This window comes from Bombina bombina, chromosome 3, assembly GCF_027579735.1.
Source record: "Bombina bombina isolate aBomBom1 chromosome 3, aBomBom1.pri, whole genome shotgun sequence".
In the NCBI taxonomy this organism is placed as follows: domain Eukaryota; kingdom Metazoa; phylum Chordata; class Amphibia; order Anura; family Bombinatoridae; genus Bombina; species Bombina bombina.
In genome coordinates this window covers 1167423686-1167441725 of record NC_069501.1, presented here as the reverse complement: position 1 = coordinate 1167441725, position 18040 = coordinate 1167423686, and the positions used below count along the sequence as shown (strand labels likewise).

The window sequence follows — 18040 nt, the reverse complement described above, 5'->3', positions numbered from 1 at the left end:
GCTATTGCAGAACATGGATTTAAAAAGCAGGGTGAGAAACTGGCAACTGTACATGAGACATTAGCTAATAACAGGGGCAGGGTAAAGAGGTTGAGTGACAGAACAGAGGGATGCAGAATGATAAACATTTAGGTACATTATTTTCCATTTTCAATAATAAAAAGAACTGTCAGTCATTAAAATGGATATCAAAAGCATATTTTTCATTATTGCATTCACTATTTTTTTATTTATTTGATACATATCCCTTAGCTAAACGAACCTATTGTTTTCACTCAACATTCACAGCTGTGAGAGTTGTCAGTTGTCACGCCTTGAACTAGTAAAAGTTGACCAGACTGTTGTGTGGTTGTGTACAGATTCTGCGACCCTTTCTGGTTGCAAAATCCAATGACAGACAGCTTGTTCAGTCTGATTTTGCAACCAGTAACGTGCGCGTGCCATATAATTCCTCGAATTATCATCAGCTGTTTTAAGGAGGTTGGGCCTCTTGCGCATGCGCAGTAAGAGGCAAACCCCTCCAACAGCTGATAAGACGTCACCGGAAGTTTCATATCAAGCTTTGCCCTAATCTCTCTTCCTTTAAATGCTCCCTGAAGACTCAGTAAAAAATTAATTTCAATTACCTAACATTTCCCTCATATAACAGTTCTCACCTCCTGTTTCTCAACCTCCTACCCTTCTAGATAGTAAATCCCCACAGTAGTAGGGCCCTCAATTCCTCCTGTATGTGTTTGTAAAATGTTGTATTGTCTCTTACAAGTTTGATATCATTGTTTTATTTAAATGAATTGTACCCATGGACAGCGCTGCAGAATATGTTGGCGCTTCATGAATAAAGTATAATAATAAATAAAATAATAATATCCCATGAAGAATCAAATGTTTCACATTTACTTTGTTTACTGCTTTGTTTGCATGAGATTCGCTATTTAAAAAACCAAACTAGTATTTTTTTAAATGTTTTTTTAAAATTGTATTATTCTGGTTGTCACATGAACAATTTGAAACCCATATCTTACTAAACTGTAGGGAAAAATACGGAATAAACAGAGTAAGAAACAGTGGCTGAAGAACAATAAAATAAAACGGATGAGGGCTAGGCAACAGGGGCACCGCCCAGGGCCCCGTGCTTTGGGGAGGTTTGCACTTTTAGGGGTGAAAGTATTAGAAGGTGCAATGTATATCCTGAAGAAGTATGAAGAAGAGGTGCAATATATACTGTTATTCTTTATATAGGTAACACTAAATGTTAGGACAGGGGTGGAACATAAAGGGGCAAAGCAAACAGAGGGAGGGGCAGATTATAGAAGACACAAGGGAGTGGAAATTATATATTGCTTCAGAGATCTACTATGACAGTAAAAGCTTTGTGATGGAGAAAAAAGCTAAATGATGAAACTCAAAAGGATAAGAGAGAGGATATAAGATGGACTAGTAATGAACTAACAATTGATTCATAATAACACTATCTAATAAAAATTATTTTATTGCACACAAAAGTTATAAGGGTTTAAAGATATGAAATCTCAAGTGTTAGGGAAAAAAAAGGTAGCTCAAGGGTTTTTAACATAGCGATACATACATATACATTTCTAAAGATGTATATATGTATATATAAATGCATTAGTTCTTTTGGCATTTGAAATAGCTGATTTAGTCTGCTGTATTCCCACCTATACTAAATCAGTATTTCAAATACTGAAAAAAGAGTAAACAAGTTACTTGTAAACAATTCAATACACTCCAGCAGGTAAAAGAGTGGGATGCTAGGTTTTTTCCACTTTTCTTTCTCCATTGACTTCTATGTGGAAACACGTGAACACGCACGCGATATTGTAAGTTTGATCTTTTTGTACTTATCGGGTTAGCAAGTGAGCAAAAACAGTTTACTTTCAACTCATGATACGAGTGCAACCCAATGAGAGCAAAAAGCTTACTTCTAGCACAATTAGCGCTCGAGCGGGAGCATTAATTAGCGATCCATTCGTAATCTGGCTGTCAAAAACTCCAAGTCGTCGACATCTCCAATTACGTCACTTCCGGTGACTCTCCCGTTTTCACTATTTGTTTTTGCATCTGTCTGGGGGGTTATGGGGGCGCACCGCCGATCCTCTGGCATCCACCCAAGTGAACTTTGGAAATGAGGTTTAAAAGGGGGAACCCCCCAGGCGGAGGCAAAAATAGATAGTGAAGATAGGAGCTAATGCTGAATTACAGTGTCCATCTGATTGGCCCATGTCTTAGTGAGGGACAGGATGCACAACCAATCAGATGAATGGTTTGGGTGTAATTGGAGATTTCAACAACTTGGATTTTTTGACAGGACACCCAGCATCCTATCGCCATAGAACTAACAATGTTGCACACTTACAACTGTCACCATTGCACTTTCACTGCTGCACAAGTGCACATGTGCATACTGTCATATTGATTAAATCAAGATGGACTGGTTATTTTGGAAGGTGCATTGTTCCCTTTTTCTTGTTTTATCGTTTTTTTTTTGTTTTTTTTTGCCTGTAGGAACTAGACTGTGAGAATAACAAACGGTATGGTAAATAATTGTTAGAGATCGTGCAGTTGAAATGTGTGGGGGTTTTTTGTGCTACACACTTTGATATATGAAGAGGACAGTTTCTTACACGAACGTAAAATATCACAGTATGCAGTGGCGTCACTAGGGGGGGGGCGGGGGGGGCGGGCCGCACCCGGGTGACACCCTCCAGTGGGTGACACCAAAAAAAAAAAAAAAATTTTTTTTTTTTTTTTTAAATTTTAAATTTTATTGAAATTCAAAGAAATACAATGTTGAGATGCATAGATTATTTTATTTGAGGCTGACATTTGTGAACATTAGTGGGACTGGGGAAGTTGTAGACACACAATTTTTTTTGCCCCTTGAGCCAGTGCTGCAATTTCAACAAATAGTTTTCCCGGCTGCTTTTGCTTGTTTGTACTTTGCTCCTCCCCTGCCCAATTTCACTATGAATGTTGTGGGTGTGCCGTGGGGCTTGCAAAGTTGCGCTGCTAGCCTAAACCTGCCTGCCTATCTGTGCTCACTGCTCAGTGACATGCGGCCCAGGGCTGTGCACTGACAGACTTGGAACAGAGTCAGAGAGCAGAATTTTCATAGTTTGCGTGCCTAAACCTTTTCTTCAGTGATTATTTTAGAGTGCTCTGTTTATCTTTCATTTGATGCTCTGCTGAGCCAGGGAGCAGCTCTAGGCATGAGCTTTATAATTAATGCAGTGCAGTTTACATATTTTGTATGTGTGTGTCTGAGTTTTTGTGTGTGTGTGTGTCTCAGTGCTTTTGTGTGTGTGTGTCTCAGTGTTTTTGTGTGTGTGTTTTTGTGTGTCTGTCTGAGTGTGTTTCCGAGTGTTTGTGTGTGCATCTGAGTATGTGTTTAAGTGTGTCTGAGTGTTTGTATGTGTGTTTGCCTGTGTTTTTGTGTGTGTCTGCTTTCTGGGGGGGGGGGGGGTGACACCATGACTTACCGCACCGGGTGACACCAACCCTAGTGACGCCACTGACAGTATGGGTTCTTCATATATTACGAGAGTGACAGCTATGAGTTCCTATAGGAACCGTGTTGATTGAACAGCTAATCTTCAGAACGGGCATTGAATAAAACATTTATAATAACGTTTGTAACTAAGTAGATCTACATGTGGCAGAAAGATGAGTTATATTGATTGAACAGTCTTTAAAACGAAAAAAAAGGAAATATTGTGTCCCCAAGCAAAAACATTTTTAACAGTGTATAGTCACAATTTAGTTCTGGTACATATTTGCTCCAGTGTTCCTATATTCAAACGACATAGTTGATACACTTTGCCTTTTTTTTTCTCTCCATTTTAATAAATATTACCCCGACAAGCTTTGTATTTGTACACATCTCAAGCTTTCTTATCGCCATGCCTCTTCTTTTTCCCTTCAATGCTGCTCTCTTTATACTTTGTCACCGTTCATTTTCCCTTTATTTCCTGCACTCTTTATTCATTGTCACCCACAAAGATCCTTCCCCCTAAATTCCAGTCATCCCAACACCGCCTATAGCACGGCTCTCCCCCTCCGTCCTCTCCTTCTGTTCTCGTTGTTCCCTCCCTGCTTCTTTCTTTTCTCTCTTATTCATACTGGCGATCTCCTCCTTCTACCCTGCCCAGACGGTTTCCTTGGTTTCCGTTGTGAAGGAAGCAGCGTCTGGTTGTTAAGATGGCGGGGCACTCTCACACCGGAATCTCGCAGGCTTCCACTACCTCTGACCATAGACAGACCTTCATGTTCCTGACACGATGGTAAGTTATTCATTACTTCAGAGAACCCGTGTCAGGTGGACTGTATATTAACTGCAATTGTCGGGACAAATAAAATTGTCACCGTTACCTACTAACGGGCACATGCATAAGGGACATTATTTTATTTTTTCTAGCACAAAATTGCATCACATTGCTGTATGTATGTTTAATAGCCCCCTTCTGGCAGCATCACATTGCTATGTAATATACCCCCTCTGGCAGCTAAGCGTTTAATATACACCAAGCACTTATATTTATATATATATGCCCCTCTATTACTTGCCTAATCTAAATAAACTACCACCTAATTAAATTGTATTGTCTCTGATTGCACACACACTTTTGTTTACACCCCTTGGCTGCCCCATAAGGTGTTAAATGCCATTAACACCTTTATACTTCACAGTATCTGAAGATAGCTGAGCACATATGGTGACTCAATGACAAGAGGTAAATATATGTGTAGCCACCAAACACCAGCTAAACCCTAGTAGTGGATTGCTGTTTCTGAGCTCACATAGCTGTGCTTTTCAATAAAGGATATGAAGAGAACACATATTTGATAATATAAGCAAATTGAAAAGTATTTTGAAATTGCATGCTAGGTATATCTGAACCATGAAAATTTAATTTTAACTTTCATATCCCTTTAAGAAAGTTTATGTCATTTTAACCTGCATTCATTTGCATTAGTTATGTTCAACTTCCTAACTTATTGATTAATATTTTTTAGAAGCCATAAGGGTCACACATAAATGTATGGCTTTGAAATACCCAAATAATAATTTACTGCATTTCCTAAAATTGTTCAGTGGAACAGGGCCAGTTTTATCTACGGTTGCAAGGTACCCTCTGTCTCCACTCCTACAGAGGGTTCTTTTTTGTTTTGGCCACCTTATTGGCACTTACCAAAAAACCCTAAACACACATCTTAGGGGCTACAAAAATTGTGGCAAACATTTTTAGTTCTGTTTTTCCCAGGGACTGCATAGGCTAGTGCGGAAGGCCTTATGTAGTCCACTGGTCGCTAGTTGGCCATCCCTGATTTACATAGTTATTACTGTTTTTGAATTTTGCACATATGATCTCTTTCTCTCTACTGTAATCAGACCATTATAGACTGCAACATAATTACCTGAGCTAGTATAACCTTTCTTCCCTGCATCATATCATTTTTTAATTACTAACAGTATGTGCCAATATCTCCTCACATCTCTGTCATGTACAATGAGCACATTTATTAGCATTTTGTACATGAATCATTGTTAGCATATCTTACTAATAAAATGTTTTCTGTTTTTTATTTATGTTTCCAGAATTCAAACACCAGGGGAGAATAAACCTTTTGACAATATAGATTTTGATATCATCCTTGCACAGGAACTTAATAAGGTGCAACCTTTGTGATGTTACGGGCCTAGCAGCAACCTCATCCCAACTTTACCGGGGACGTAGGTTTAAAGCATGGATAAGATTCTTTTTTGGTCAATGAAGAAAATATGTGAACACTTTTTTGATACAATCCATTAAAGCGCAAAGGAAAAAATGCAACACCAAACAATTAACCCTTATTCGTATCCTTTTAAAAGTTTAATTTCCTATTTGTCAGTATGTATTTTGTAAGGAGATTTTCAGGATGTCAGATGGGAAAATTAGAAAGTATGGACCTTCTTAGTAAGAGATGGGGGTTGATTTATCAAACCCTTTCGACAGGCTTCGCCTGCCTACGACTGCAGGTTCTCACAAGAGAATCTGCAGTCCGTATGTAACAAGCAGCGATCATCAGACCGCTGCTTCCCTAACCTTGCGCCACCTCTTAGGTGGCGAATTTCAGTCTCCCCAGTCTCGTCCGACCAGGGAGATTGACAACTCCAGCCTGCACGTGATTGGTTGTGCCTGGGTAGGGGGGCGGGATTGCACGCAAGAGCAAAATAGCACTCGTGTGCAATGCTGAATTCCAGCAGCGGAATTCAGCCCGCCAGAGGTGAGCTGCGGCGGACAGAGCGCGTATGTGCTCCCCTGTCTGCCGCAGCTTGATAAATCACAGTGACTTTTTGGAGGCCTACTTAGCATTGTATTACAGAATGTTGTAATTAAATAGAGTTTATAATATATTTTCTGATATATAGTAGCATATACAGTATATGTATTTGTGAAAGTAAACATGGAGCTTAGAGGGATATTCAACAGTGCTCCTTTGGTAGAAAAAGATTTTGTAAAAAAAAAAAAAAAAAAAAACCCAGCAAACAACTTACTTGTTTTTTGCATAATGAGCACTTATAAATTCTCAGTGTAGCCACTGCCTTCAGTGTGATAAGGGAGCTGACATGTTTAGGGTATATTCTAACTATCCTGGGCATGAGCAAGTCTGACTCCCTGTTATCTACTGTAGTCTATTCACTTTATAGTAAACCTGCTCATGTAATTTCAGAAGGTTGATGACATCAGTCTAAGATAAACCTTCCTGCAGAGGCCTTCTCCTCCTTGTAGGGCTGTGACAGGAAGTAATGGACACTGTACAAATGTAGTGTAAAAAAGAAATAAAAGGTAACATTCATTAAAAAAGACGAATAATACATATTGGAATGATTTCTATTAAGTATAAGACACTGCTTAGTGTTTTTATTTACAACAATCAAACTGACGGTTTAACATCACGTTAGAAGGACATCAACAGCTGAGTACAGCTACATTAGCAGGGTTAATTCTTACCGAGCTATTTTTTTCCTCTTGTGCTTGCAGTTCTCTTCAAAGTAGTTCTCTTATTTTAACCTGTTACAGGTACTTGTAGGTAAAGCTCCAGCTCTTCATACTGGGTTCCGCCATCATGGAGCACACGTATTCTTACGCCCTCTGACAGAAGCATTTCACATTTACAGATCAGTAACATTGCCGGTGTTCTAAAGAAACTGGTATACCGCATAGGAATTCAGCTGCTGGAGGGGTGTGGCTCTCAATGCGCAAGAGCCCCAACCTCCTCCAAACAGCTGATGTAAATTAAGCAACAGGTCGATGATATATATGGCCCGTAATCATAATTTATAGAGGTTAATAGCCTTCACTGCGCATGCGCGCGCACTGCGGTTGCTATATTCAATATACCCACCCTGTGCAGTTAAATATATACATATATAGATAAATATATACATTTTTGGTCTGTTTTGATATGTGGCCAATAACCGTGTTAACTATTACGCATCTGAAGTTTGTGTATATTGAAGTATTTGTTTTGTGTATTTCGATCATAAGAAAAAAGGCTGTATACCCTGATTGATCAGTTCATATAGTCCATCCATATAATAAAAACTTAGCTAACCCTTCCGGGGATATCCTGTCAACTTGCTATGTGCTTATCCCAGGCCCCAGTACAGGGTGACAGGCCTTACCCTTCTCTCCACTGGCAAAGTCTGGGAGATTCAGATCATGTGTCATTAGCAGTATCCTGGCTACTCAACACGACACCAGCTCCTGTCACACATTTCACGGACCGTGTGCGCATGCGCAGCATTGTTTGTGCATGCATATTTCAGCTTACAGTCCATAGAATTCCTCGACCCGTTGTTCACAAGTAAATCTCCTTAAACAGCTGTTTATAGGAGGTTGGTCTTCTTGCGCATGCGCATTGTGCGCCACACCACTCCAACAGCTGATAATACGTCACTGAAAGTGACGTAGTATACACATTCCTATGGTTTACCATTTACTTTAGAACACCGTCTTTTTGACAGCTGTATCACACAGCTCAATTTAGCTTTGCACAATCAAGAGATTATAAGCTTTACATTTTTGCATGTTTTTTTTTTACACATTTTAAAAGTTACATAACAAGTATAAAAAAAGTCCTCAGTAATAATATGGAATGATGCATCCACTGAAAAAAAAATGTACAATGCAAACAATATGGGTTGTCAAAAAGACTTCATTGTCATTGATCTGTGAATGTGCATCGCATCTGTGACAAGGTACAAGAAGTCGTAAAGGGACAGTCTACTCCAGAATTTATTGTTTAAAAAGATAGATAATCTCTTTATTACCCATTCCCAGTTTTGCATAACCAACACTGTTATAAAAATATACTTTTTACCTCTGTGATTACCTTGTACATCTGCAGACTGCCCCCTTATTTAAAGGGACATTATACACTAGATTTTTCTTTGCATAAATGTTTTGTAGATGATCCATTTATATTGCCCATACAGGTGTTTTTTGTTTGTTTTGTTTTTTAAATGTATAGTTTTGCTTATTTTTAAATAACATTGCCCTGATTTTCAGACTCCTAACCAAGCCCCATAGTTTTAAAGTTTACTGATGTATACATACTCCAGGTTTCTCCTGTTTGTGTAAAGAGTATTTTCATATGCAGGGAAGTGTCTGTTTTTTGTTGCTATACACCCACTTTCAGTGGGTGTTCTAGCAAACCTTTTCAAAAGAGCTAAACTGGGAGCTTCTAAGTACGTTTTTAAACATTTTTATACTGGATTTTTATATTAGTATCTGTTCATATTATTCTTTATAGCATCTATTACATGCAGTTTTATGAAAATTGGTGTATACTGTCCCTTTAAATTCTTTTGACAGACTTTCATTATAGCCAATCAGTGCTGACTCATACATAACTCTACGGGAGTGAACACAATGTTATCTATATGGCACACAGAAACTAGCACTGTTCAGTTGTGACAAAAATGTCAAAATGCACTGAGATAAGCGGTGGCCTTCAAGGGCTTAGAAATTAGCATATGAGCCTACCTAGGTTCTGCTTCCAACCAAGAATTCCAAGAAAATAAAGCAAATTTGTAAAAAATAAATAAAATAAAAGGTAAAATCCATTTACATTTTTTTTCCTCAAAGGTGTAAAAACAACCCACGATTATTAGAAATATAAAAATATAATAGTGATATGAATTTTGATAAAAAATGTTTGGTGGCATGCTTGTTTATATTTTTATTTTAGTTGATTTTTAACCCCTTCATGCCGGGGCCAAGTGTTTTTAACATTGGAACAAACTTTAAAAAATGAAATCACGCAATTGTGGATGCGATCACATGATTTCAAGGGTGGGATTGGATCATGAGGGACTGCCTACGATTCTAGGCACGCCCACAAACACAGTTCACATTTTTAAAGCGCAGATCAGTTACGCCAAATCAGTTATGACATTCCATGCCCTCCTAACATCGTTAAAGCCCAGTGCTGTTAGGATTGCATGGAACATCCTAACGACGTTAAGGGGTTAAAAGAGGTTGTTGTTATTTACTACATAGTGAAGTGATGATGAAGACTTAAAATGTGCATTATCTGTAAAAAAAAAATCAGTTCAAAGACTTTAATAAAGTGCTAGAGGATATCGTTCTACAGTGATGAACTAGACATGAATATAAAATAAATAAAGATCTTAGATCTGTTAACCCTTTGATGACCAGGTTAATTTGTCTACATCGGAACAACGATCGTGCAATAAGGGGTTTATAGTGGGTGTTTGCGCTCGTTGGGCTTAACGCTGGTATTACGAGTTGAAAGTAAATACGATCGCTTTAGCGCAATAATGATTTATGCTAAAATTATTACTGCTACTTCAGAGCTCTGGTTAACTGTTTCATGAAACTAAAAGGTTGCACATAACACATCAAAAACACATTACAAAGTATAGTTATACTCATAATAACTATCTAATAAAAATGATTAAAAACATTTTGTACACAAAAGTTATAAGGGCTTAAAGATATGAGGTCTCAGGTGTTAGAAAAAAAAGTCTAGATATGCATATATATATATATATATATATATATATTTCTATGTGTATATATATATATGTATTTACAGATATATATATATATATATATATATATATATATACACATACGTATATATGTATATATTTATATGTACATAAATACATATATAGCCATATATAGAAGTGCATTGCAGCCCTTTGCAGTTAAGTCGATGAAAACATGAAAAATAATATTTTTGCAATATTCATTTTTAATAAAGGTTTTAACTATGTATTTACTATAAATATTTCACATTGGTGTCGGAGCCAACTTCTGAAGCGGCAGGGCGCGTCTCAGTGAAGCTCCTGGTTTTTGAAGTATTTTAATTCATGTTTTTAAATAATCTACCTGGCAATTCTACCTAATTGAGTGAGGAAATGTATAGCTCAATATCTACAAGATACCGGAGTAGATTTTCGACTGCAACCCTGACCAATGCTCTTCAGAAAGCCATGCGGGCCTGCATCTGCATAATCCCTGGAGATAGAAATAACTCGTTCAGCATACCGCGTGTCTGGGGCTGCCGCATGAAACCCCCAGACTCCTGGGTTACAAAGTAGTTTATAACTACCACATCTGAATTTACCTAAAAAGGGAACCATCTATCCTGAAAAAAAGACTGCTCAAGGTATTAAGCCACTCAAAACTTGCTTTGAATAAGGAGGCTTTGAACAAGTGGGAAAGCAGGATTACGCAATTTCTAGAAAATCACTACCAAAGTTTAAAAATTGAACTGTGCAACCTACTCTTAAAGGGACAGTTTACTCAAAAAATGTCTCCCCTTTAATTTGTTCCCAATGATCCACTTTACCTGCTGGAGTGTATTAAATTGTTTACAAGTATTTCCATTAGCCTTATAATGGCATTTGAAATAGTTTATTTAGCCTGTGGTATCCCCACCCATCCTGATTTTTGGTCTCGAGGCCTAGCTCTGTTAACACAGCCAGTAGAAGAAATTACACTCCCAGTTGTTTATAGAAGAGATAAGGTAAGAAAATGTTAATTTTCCATTGTTCTCTCCAGTATTGGTGATTGGTTTATGGACAGATATAAGATAAAGAAGCAGGTGATATTACACCATGTGATAAAGTAATGAGATCTGATTATACCTACAAGCTCAACCCATTTTATTAGGTTGTGGCTTCAAAACACAAAATCAGCTCATTCATATACACAAATAAGCCTTAAAAAAGCAAATATCATACATTTTATACTCTGCAACTGGAAAAACAAGTAATTGGAAACACATTAAGGGAAAAACGATTTTATAGTATACTGCCCCTTTAACATCAAGATCCATGCAAAATGTTTAACCTGCAGGAATGAAAGGGCGGATAGAGAAATATGGCGATAGCACTATACCAACTTCAGCGGAAGATCAGCAGAAAGATCATATGTCATTGGGAACCTCAGCACAAGAACCGTGGCTATATGCAGATCAAGAACAGATCTTACCCCAATGTGCGACCGCAACGGAGTTTATACCTGGCAACATGGAGGAGGTTATTCCCACACGCGACTCCTGCTATCATGGGGATTTTGACTTCAAGACAGAGGGAGTGGACATCGCCAAAACGTCAGACCTGACCCCACCCAACTTGAAGGTAGCGTTTAACCCAGCTCACCCGCTTATGCCTATGGCTGTCATCAGCAGTGGGGATGGTGGTGGGCTCTGCTCCTCTCCTGGGATTCAGAGGTGTGTGCGGGACGATCGGTCCCTGATGTCTATTGAGTGGCAGAGATGTCACACGGAACATTGTGTTTCGGGGGGAGCCCATCTGGCCTTGCGACTTGGAGTGGGATAGTGAGCACCTGATTGCCAAATCTAACGCCTACCTTACGCTGGCATAACTGGAGAAAAGATAGAGACATTATATGTTTTTGGGGTCACTCTGGCTAGTTCTAATCATCAGAGCCTGATAAAGCCTTTGGCTCAGGAGAACGTTTTCTGTACAATCAATACCACACTTGCTCCCCATATAGCTCCTTTATCTACTAGCCCAAAGGTGTTAGACAATTGGAGGTATAATTGTTATATGTCCACACTATATATGCTTAGGGATGCAAACTTCCTATTTTGTTATGTATATTGCTATGCTATAGCTGCGTTTGGCAGTCATTATTCCCCTCTAGAGAATTCAAGATTACTATTATTTATGTTATTACAATAGTAAAATATCGTATACTAGAGGTTTATTGTCTCCCTACAACTGTTTAGCCTTTACTATCTGGTTAAGACTTTATGCAGCTAAGTACCATACCGCACAATGAAATTGAAAGATTATGAATTGTTCTCCCATATCCTATATAGTAATTTGCTCCCATAATATGCCTCTCTCTCTTAACCTTAGAGACGTGGCGGGATTTGTGACATTCAAATGTTGTGAGGTTAAGAAGTTCTTTTGAGTATTTATAGAGAATTTTTATGTTAGCTGGTTAAGTTAAACCTGTTAGGAGGTGTGGTTGTATTGAATTACGATTACTTGCTGTGACGTGTATATATAGTAGCCCTCACAGTCAATTAGATATTTCAGTTACAGTTGTAAATACACAATTGATGTTTACCGTTTTCTATATCTGAATTGTCACATCAACAAGTAAAATCACTTATAGCTGAATAACATACAAACTACTATAAATGACACAGAATGAATATGGCTTTGACCTTAGCCCCAAAATTGATGGTTCATTACAGACCAGTGGGTATAACACACTTCTGCACTCACATGCTCAACACTGCCACCAGAATGTTCAATTCTCTAGTGAATCTTAGCATTTCAGCCCTAGCAAGATATACATTAATACTCCAGGCAAAGTAATGTGGGTATAATCCCCCCATTAAAAATGTATGTGGGTTCCAAAGTTATATCTCTATTGTCTGCCCTCCAAATCTTGAAGGTGGGACTCTATCTAATGTAGATTGGTCACTCTCACTGATTTTACTGCGCTAATATGCTGTCAGTTGCCGTAACAGTGCACCTTAGTTTCCTATCAGGAACTGATCACATATATATTAGTGGGTTAATGCCCATCTACCTGATTACACCTTACACTGAATTATCCCACCTTCACATAATTGTATCAGTTACTTTGGATATAGAGAGGTAATAGTATCCTAGAGTATATATATCTTTATTACCCACTGTGAGTATGCTGACCCTAAATGTATATAAACAGCTATATATTCTACTTCTGTGATATATAATGACTTTACAGTTGCCTTCTAGTTCATAAAGTTTTCCTGAAACATTAATTATGATGGTTCCCTCTATATGATTATTTTATGATACACGCTTTTCATTACATGAGATGTTATCCGTATATACCACTCAAGGTAACTTTTAGCGACTGATATAATATATGTATCCTAAGATCCATTGTTCTACATTAAATAAGGATACTATGTTATGTTTATAGTTATTTATTCATTTATCTTGCCCAAGAGTGGCCTTATATCATACTAATTAACCAAATCCCAAGGTCCAAGAGTGACCGTTGGTAACATTAGGGCTCCTCCTCTAACCATTTAGACTACATAGGTCCATCAGTGGCCTGTTGAAGTCCTGGAGGGGCATTCATTTCCTACAAAACATAAAAAGAAAAGGTGGTTTCAATATATTTGTTCAGTGTTATTCTGTATAATGGTACTGTATCTCCCTTTTGGTTATACACAGTTATGTATATTGTAATGCAATATCCTGTACCTGAATGTAATAGCAAAACTATAATTGCTGTACCTGATGTATATATGTAACTGAACTTTCGTTTACCGTTTTTTTTCTTGAACAACCTCAATAAAAATCTTTAAAAAAAAAATATATATATATATTTCACATTACAATGTTCTGCACATAGCAGAATATGTTCTATATATTTATATAGATATTTATATATATATATATACCTATTTTTATATATATATATATATATATATATATATATATATGTGTGTGTGTGTATATATATATATATATATATATTGTACCAAAATACCATCAGATATATGTAGAAGTATGTATTTATGAAAACAGTTTACTTTCAATTCATAATTCGAGCACAACCTGATGGACACAAAAAGCTTACTTCTAGCGCAATTAACGATCCCTTTGCTTGTAGAAATGTTAGCAGTGTGGATAGCCCTCCATTGTAAGTGCTAAGGATAAATGCAGCAAAAAAAGAATACTTAGGTTATGCTGAAAGTTATCCTTAGAGGCCTATGTATCAAAGGTCTTGCGGACCTGATCCGACAGTGCAATGCGCTCTCCGTATTCAGCATTGCACCAGCAGCTCACAAGAGCTGCTGGTGCAACGCCGCCCCCTGCAGACTCGTGGCTAATGGGCCGCCAGCAGGGAGGTGTCAATCAACCCGATCGTACTCGATCGGGTTGAATTGTGTCAATTCCTGTCCGCCTGCTCTGAGCAGCGGTCTTTAGAAACACGGGCCCGCACGCTTCATATGGAGCTTGATAAATGGGCCTCTTAGAGTTAATCAAGGTTAAAAATAGTTTACCTGTTTACTGCATCAGTTCTTCTGATTGTTAATATTGACAATATATGTATTTCTGTGATATATTTAAAGGGGCACTGCACTGTAAAATTGGTGTCATTTTAATGTGTTTACAATTCCTTGTTATAGTCTCTTTTGTTGTTTTGTTCTCAAAAACAAACCCATTTGAATGGGCTGATCCTCAAAAAGGCCTCCTTATCTTTTCTCTCTCTCTGGAAATAAAAACCCACAGAGAAGTTGGCTTCTGCTGCTGCCTCTTAATTTCATAACATTTCTGTAGAGAATACTGCACTATTTATATTTTCAGTAAAGGTGACTGTTTAACTAGACAAAATCCGCCTTTTCAGATGACAAAATAAAGGTAAAGGAGACATTTGTAAACTATTTAATATACACAGGCAAGTAAAATGGATAATTGGGAACACATTAAAGGGAAGAAAACGTACATCGTCCCTTTAAGTGACCAAACAATTAAGCTTCTTATAGCACCAAATAGGTCAAAGCATCAAAAATTACCTTTTCAAACATTTGAATCCTGTAACAGTTTGCTTTACATAACTGTTATGTTGATCCATTATTGATTGAATTGTGTACGAGTAATTAAACACTAGTGTTCTAGGTTGCTTAATTATGATTACTATGTCTGAGTATAACAAATGCTGCCAATACCTTTTTTAGTTTATTAAAGTGATAGTAAATCCTAGTGTTTCTGAAACACTAGGATTTAACAGTGCAACAAATAAAGGGGACTTTCAGCCATGAAATATAAAATACTAAAATACTTCATGCTGAAAGTTCCTTTATTTGTCTGCAGCGTTTGGCAACGCTAAGCGCCTCAGGCCGCCCACAGCAGAACGCTATTTTTCAATGAGGTGATGTTTTCACCTCATAACCAATAGCTGTGCAGGCCAGCTGGCATTATGCCGGATATCTAGCACACTATTGGCTAAGATCACCTCAGTGATAAAATAGCGTTCTGCTGTGGGCTGCCTGAGGCTCTCAGCACGGCAAATAAAGGAACTTTCAGCATGAAGTATTTTATACTTCATGACTGAAATCCCCCCTTGTTGCACTGGTAAATCCTAGCATTTCAAAATATAATTTTAGCTTTCTAGGGACAAATACAAGTACAACACTCTCTACTGATTCTGAACATATGATGTTTGGCATAAGAGATACCCTTTAAGTAATAACTATAAGATTACATCAGTGGAGGAAAAAAAATACAATTTTTACTATTCCCATCTGGTATTAAAATGATGTCAAAAGTATGTAACTGCAATATATATACAGTCCATGGTGGGATGACTTTATATTTATAAATATTCTTAACTGTAGTTTGTAACAAGAAATGTAACAAGTCAGTTGGAAATCGACTTGGAGGAAGAACGCCAAGCTTTGTTAGAAGATCAGAAGACATATCGAAGACGTGCTCAGAAACTATCTACAGAGACAAACCGACGAAGAAAGTGAGTACTTATATTGCACAATTAAAGGGACACTAAACCCAATTTTTTTTCTTTCGTGACTCAGAAAGAGCTTGCAATTCGAAGCAACTTTTCTAATTTAATACTATTATTAATTTTTCTTTGTTCTCTTGCTATCTTTATTTCAAAAGCAAGAATGTAAGCTTTAGCAGCCGGCCCATTTTTGGTTCAGCACCTGGGTTGTGCTAAATGTAGCCAACAATCAGCAAGCGCTATCCAGGGTGCTGAATCAAAAATGTGCCAGCTCCTTAGCATAGATTCCTGCTTTTTCAAATACAGATAGCAAGAGAACAAAGAATAATTGATGATAGGAGTAAATTAGAAAGTTGCTTACAATTGCATGCTCTATCTGAATCATCAAAGAAGAAATAAATTGGGTTTAGTATCCCTTTAAAGGGACACAAAACCCAAAATGTTTCCTTTTATGATTAAGACAGATCATACAGTTTTAAACAACTTTCTGATTTACTTACATTATATATATTTTTTAGATCTCTTGGTAACCTTTGTTAAAAAACGCATACCTAAGTAGGCTCAGAAGCTGGGAGCTAGCTACTAATTGGTGACTGTACACATATGCTTCAGGATTGGCTTTCCAATGTATTCATGTAGCTCCCAGTAGTGCATCATTGTTCCTTCAACAAAAGACACCAAAAGAACAAAACAAATTTGTAAACAGAAGTAAATTGGAAAGTTGTTTAAAAATGTCTGCTCTATCTGAATCAGGAAAGAAAAATGTTGGGTTTCGTGTCCCCTTAATCTTATTTTGCTGTATTTGTTTGCATTTATAATCACCTCTTCATGAAGATTATATCCTGCTTGTTTACTAAATGTTTTGCTAGAGAATTTGTCAGATAATAAATCTACAATTAAATAACATTAATACAACTTGAATGCAAAATATGTCCTTATTTTATTATGCTCAGTGCCTGTGGTTAAAAGTACACTGTACTGTAATCAATGTGTTCGCAATTACTTTTTATGCCAGCTACATATGTACTGGAAACTGTTCATTTAGGTATTTGTACATAAATATTAATTGAAACCACCATATATATATATACACACACATACAAATGCAACTAATCCCTTTAATTTTGAATTTAATTGAATGCTCTATCTGAATTTTGAAAGTTTAATTTTGACTTTAAATATACCTCTGCCCTTTAAAGATGCAACTGTTCCCTTTTCTGGATTTCAAGCGGTGATCCATTTTCTCAAGCAGCAATGTGTGTTTTAGGTTATAATTAGAAACTAAAGGTATCTTTTTTTTTTTAGAAATTGCTACTAGTTAAAAAAAAAGAGGAAAAAATCAATGTTATAGGTAACATATAGAAAAACAAAATACCCAAATTCACAAAATATGAAGAAAAATAATAATCAGCTTATAACTACTGTAAGTACTGGTTGCCTCCTATCGGAAAACCAACAAAAATGTTTTTATAGATGAGGTGTGCATTGATTTACACATACCAAACCTTTCTTGCTTGAAGCACTTGATGTACGAGTCTTGAATTTTCAGAACATTTAAGGTAAAAATAAATTCAGCACAGTTTGAGAAAGATCTGATACTGAGCTGAAACGCGTTGACTATTCGCTGTTTTTCCAGATATTAGCAGAGGTGTAGTTTTTTCCATGCACTATGTTCTGTTGTTGAGATTCCATTGATGTATGGATAATATTTTGTTACTGAATTCATGTTGCGTTCTGTATGGGGAATCTACTTTTTTTTTTTTTTTTTGACTGAACTCTTCTATATTTAATTTTTTTATATGTTCCTTTTTTGTATTGTGGCATTTTGTTTTTATTATTGTATTTACAATTTTGTTCACTGTCTGTAGATGTGATTTACATAGATCTTGGTGTGTTGCACTTTAACAAGAAGAAAAAAGTTTGCTTCTGAGAACAATAGGTGATGGTTTTAATGAACAAAACAAACTATTTCAAAAACAAAAATAAACATGATAGACACA

The 18040-nt window shown here is 36.9% G+C and overlaps 2 long non-coding RNA genes across 2 annotated transcripts; one reads left to right on the top strand and one right to left on the bottom strand.

The window, feature by feature from the left end:
- Window positions 1-4090: 4090 nt before the first annotated feature.
- On the top strand, window positions 4091-15998 carry LOC128654589 (uncharacterized). Its single transcript, XR_008401468.1, has 3 exons — window positions 4091-4298; window positions 5615-5872; window positions 15930-15998. It is a non-coding gene; the product is annotated as an uncharacterized LOC128654589 (long non-coding RNA).
- On the bottom strand, window positions 13479-17375 carry LOC128654590 (uncharacterized). Its single transcript, XR_008401469.1, has 2 exons — window positions 17225-17375; window positions 13479-13655 (listed from the first exon to the last, which is right to left on the bottom strand). It is a non-coding gene; the product is annotated as an uncharacterized LOC128654590 (long non-coding RNA).
- Window positions 17376-18040: the final 665 nt, after the last annotated feature.